The 4,651-nt window shown below is 34.9% G+C and overlaps 1 long non-coding RNA gene across 2 annotated transcripts; it reads right to left on the bottom strand.

The window, feature by feature from the left end:
* Positions 1–1,813: 1,813 nt before the first annotated feature.
* LOC147494652 (uncharacterized) lies at positions 1,814–4,239 on the bottom strand. Of its 2 annotated transcripts, XR_015198479.1 has the most exons (4): positions 3,945–4,138; positions 2,900–3,002; positions 2,674–2,820; positions 1,814–2,536 (listed from the first exon to the last, which is right to left on the bottom strand). It is a non-coding gene; the product is annotated as an uncharacterized LOC147494652 (long non-coding RNA). The 2 variants fall into 2 exon arrangements; XR_015198480.1 differs by lacking the exon at positions 2,674–2,820 and having other exon boundaries at positions 3,945–4,239.
* Positions 4,240–4,651: the final 412 nt, after the last annotated feature.

Genomic DNA, 4,651 nt, shown 5'->3' with positions numbered 1-4,651 from the left:
CTGGGAAAGACATCATATAAGCCTCTTAAGACACTTTATAAAACATATCCGATAATGAACATTTATGCTTATTAACTTGTTTGTAGGCAACTTTGATACGACACTATATAAGATGTTAAAGATACTATATAAGCTCCTAAATACACCATATAACATGTCCATGGACAGTTTGTTTGGCTTTTTCTCAAATGGACATGTGATTGGGCAGCTTATATAGTGTCTGTAACAGTTTATACAAAGTCTTAGAACACTTTTAATTAATTTAACGCTTATTAACTTGTTTAACGTAAGACATTATATAGGCTGGGGTAGACACTATACAAGCTTTCCATGAATGATTCTCAATTTAGGCTGATTCAGAGATATATGATAAGTTGTTCAAGGTACAAGAAGGAGAGCTGCAAGAGATTACATATGATAACATCAGCTCGAAGAACTTCAGAAGGTCTTTGGGCATTGTAGTTGGGAATCAGATACCGACGCTCCTTAAGAACGGTGCCAAAGACTGTGAAAAATATAGTATATCCCTCTAGAGGATGAGGATGTTACCTGAACTGTGACAAGGATTGTGAAAACCTATATATGCAAAAAAATATTCTCAATGTTTTTGCATACAAACACCACTGAGTACATTAGTAGGAGAGATCATGTGATGTACAATACCAAAGCTAGGAGATTTATTAAGTGATGTACACAAACATAGTGGTCTTCTCACACATCCATGTCCAAACCAAAAACATTATTTACTCAAACTTCATTATGAAGTATTAACTTGAAAACTTCAAACTTGTTATGATCATCAAAAGTTTCACAATAGTATTCTGAACTTATACAATACTTAACGTACATTACCCAGAAATTTTATAGTAGAAAACATGATTGAAAATTACCCTGAATATGATGAAATTGTTTCTCATTCAAATGAGGCATTGTAGAGAAAATTAGCCCGAAAAAGTTGGGGTAACAGTTCTGATGCTCCAAGAAATGATATGTGGGGCCGGCTAAGTAGACACCATCCGAACAGCAAAATTTCGGCCGTTGGATCAAAACAAATCAGACCAAGATTAAATCGTTGGATCACGTTTAAATCAAAAAAATCAACACACCCAAATATTCTCACGAAGGGTTTTCTCTCTCCTATTCCTCTCTCCAATTTTCTCCGAATCAAAACCCAACGCCTCCAAATTCAACACCAAAACACCCCCAAATTCAAGAATTCCAAATTTGATTCCACCAGTGAAGTTGGGTTTGAGTGATCAAACATTTTTGCTCTTGGCGTTCATTGGTTGCACGGTATAATTTTTGAATTTTGTTGATGAAATGCTTTGTTAATTTTATGGACTGGTTCAAGTATCAAGAAGTTGGGTGTTTTATATTTGGTTGTTTGGTATATATATTGTTGAATACAATTTTCATAACTTGGTGACATGTAAAAACATTGGAAGTAACTATAGTTTCTTCGGTTTTGGATCTGAAGTCTAGTTTGGGAATGAAATGATGATTTATCACTGGTTTGTTGATGAGAGTAACACTGACAATTTATTTGTTCACTAAAATTTGAAGAACCCATATTAACCATCTTCAAAATTCGATTTGAAGAACCCATCTTAACCACCCAAATTTGAAGAACCCATCTTAAAATTCGATTTGAAGAATCCAAAACCCCCATTCTCGATTCTCACAAGATATGTACTTTTGAAAATTTTGAAATATTTGTTCAAATTTTTTTATGCTATCTAAAGTTGAATTAGTACATGCCAAAAATATAAAGATTTTAAAATAGTAAACAAAAAATTAATCGAAACACTAGTGAGAAGAAGAAACAAGTGCAATTGTTATTTCCATTATTTTCAAAGGACACCTTGATAGATCATCAAAGTCTATTACAACTTGATAGGTCATTAAAGTTACAAGGGATCGCACCCTTAGATTGTTTGTCAGAACTGCTGCAAGTTCAGCTCCCTTAATTGTAGACTCCCTTATTGTTTGTCAGAACTGCTAACGTGCCAAACCTTATGCCTTTAAAGTCAAAACCGGCAAAGAAAGCCAAGACCACAGCAACTGGCATTCCAACAAGATAAAATGACCAGTGATCACACTCCAAGATTACCCTTCAAGCAGTTAAGTTGACTAGATTCTGTCTAGGCCCATACATATACGCTTATACTCCACCAAATCCACCAAGGAAGACCCATACAAAAAACACATCTGAAAAAGAAGTTTAAAGGAAAGTACTTTTATTCTTTTTAGAACCTGCATGTCTACAAATGAAGTCCTTCTCCTTATCCATAAACTTGGAAGTACTTTTATTACAAAGAAAAGTTGCAGCCCAAGATAGAGAGACCAAGCGGTGGTGCATGTTTACGTGGAAAATATCCTCATACGAGATATGCACCAAAGAAAGAAACCAATGACATTTCAATCATTTCACCGGTGAACGCCAACCCTAAAATTAGACCCTTCTAGCATCTCCTTCCTTTTCTCCTAACCTAGTCTTCCTTTGTTCAACTCCGCTCGGTCACCTTTGCACCACCTCCTAAAAAATAAAAAAAAATACATTTAGCTTAGTATTGACCATCATAATTATGCACTACCTATTTTTTTTGGTTGAACTCCCACGAGTATCTATGTCAAAGGCTGGGATAGAAACACCACGAAGAATGTAGACATCACCGGATATCTTAGCAATTGTTTTCAAAGGCCTCGTGTTGAGAAGTCTTCTTGTCCCGGCCCAACCGCTGAGAAGTCTTCTTTGCGCTCCGCAAATAGCATTTGGTTGTAAAGATATAACAGGCAAGTTTGCCCTTTCCTCTATCATTGCTGTATGAGTAATTGCGGACAATAATAATTATCCGTGTAGAAACAGAATCAGAAAAAAACTAAAGGGTATCCAACATACACATAGTCCGTTGTCGAAAGCAAGAGCACCAATCTGCCCAATCCTCGCCTGGCCGCTTTGCATGCCTTGAGTAGATTTGTTAACTCCATCAGTTATCTCTTGGCTAAATACCACAACTAACAAAACTATATCAAGCCCAAGTCAAAACAATGTAACAAAAACTTTTCTTTTTTCTTTTTATAGTTAAAACCAGTATTCATTGACGTTGCGAATAAGGGTGAACACAAGGAGGGAGCCCAGGCTCCAAATGATCACCCCCCTTAGCAAGATCCTAAGAAAGGTAAACCCGTAGAGCAAGTTTACAAGACAACTATATCCCACCCTACTATGACGACGGTCTTGCAATAAAAGGGATCCATCATAGCCGAAGAGAACAAAAGATTCCCAAAACAACTTAACTAGATGCATGGCGTAATGCAAAGATGATGTGAATATGAAGACAGAAGATATGAGTACAACCCAGAAGAACGTTCAATGTGTGTTTTAGTAACCCACCAGTTTATGCTGTTCTAATGAAAAGACAGAAAACATATGCAAGTCTTTGAATTTATAAAATCGTAAAAGATGACTTACAAATAAAGTTGGAACAGCTACAACTACAAGACGGGTAAAGGCTATAAAAGTCTGCCAAAAAGAAGTCATTTGTACTGTCAATATACTATTAACCAAAATAAAGACAACACAGATAAATTGTTCAAAGAAGGTACAAAAATAATAGAGGGAATTTCCAAGTAATTGGTTCCATACTTAGCAAACTATTGTGAAGAAATGAATAGTTTCTCCTTTAGTGAACAAATAAATTGTCAGTGTTACTCTCATCAACAAACCAGTGATAAATCATCATTTCATTCCCAAACTAGACTTCAGATCCAAAACCGAAGAAACTATAGTTACTTCCAATGTTTTTACATGTCACCAAGTTATAAAAATTGTATTCAACAATATATATACCAAACAACCAAATATAAAACACCCAACTTCTTGATACTTGAACCAGTCCATAAAATTAACAAAGCATTTCATCAACAAAATTCAAAAATTATACCGTGCAACCAATGAATGCCAAGAGCAAAAATGCTTGATCACTCAAACCCAACTTCATTGGTGGAATCAAATTTGGAATTATTGAATTTGGGGGTGTTTTGGTGTTAAATTTGGAGGCGTTGGGTTTTGATTTGGAGAAAATTGGAGAGAGGAATAGGAGAGAGAAAATCCTTCGTGAGAATATTTGGGTGTGTTGATTTTTTTGATTTAAACGTGATCCAACAGTTTAAATCTTGGTCTAATTTGTTTTGATCCAACGGCCGAAATTTTGTTGTGTGGATGCTGTCCGAAAGTTTGCTGTCTACATAGCAGGCCCGTATATATATACTAGTTTTCGAACCCGTCCTACGAACGGGTGTCGTTATATTAAATTATTCTAAAAAATATTAGCAACTATTCATAGCTATGAGATATGTAAATTATATTAATCACTTGTTCAAATTTCTTGCACCACTCTCTATCAAAAGAAAACACCAAACCTTGGTAAAACCCATCAATTTGTTGTTGTTGTTATGTTTAATAATAGAAGTTTGATTGAAATTTTGTGAGAATGTCCAATGTGGCGAAAATGATATTGAAGCTACTTAAATAGCAAGCCATTCACAATTATAATAAAATAATTATAATAAACACTACTTAAAATGCAAAACTATACTTGTCGAGATATTATATTCTCCCTATATATAATACAACTATGTTTCGAGGTTA

This window comes from Coptis chinensis, chromosome 6, assembly GCF_015680905.1.
Source record: "Coptis chinensis isolate HL-2020 chromosome 6, ASM1568090v1, whole genome shotgun sequence".
In the NCBI taxonomy this organism is placed as follows: domain Eukaryota; kingdom Viridiplantae; phylum Streptophyta; class Magnoliopsida; order Ranunculales; family Ranunculaceae; genus Coptis; species Coptis chinensis.
Note: the sequence above shows the minus strand (reverse complement) of the source record. Positions and strands in the feature narration are given on the sequence as shown.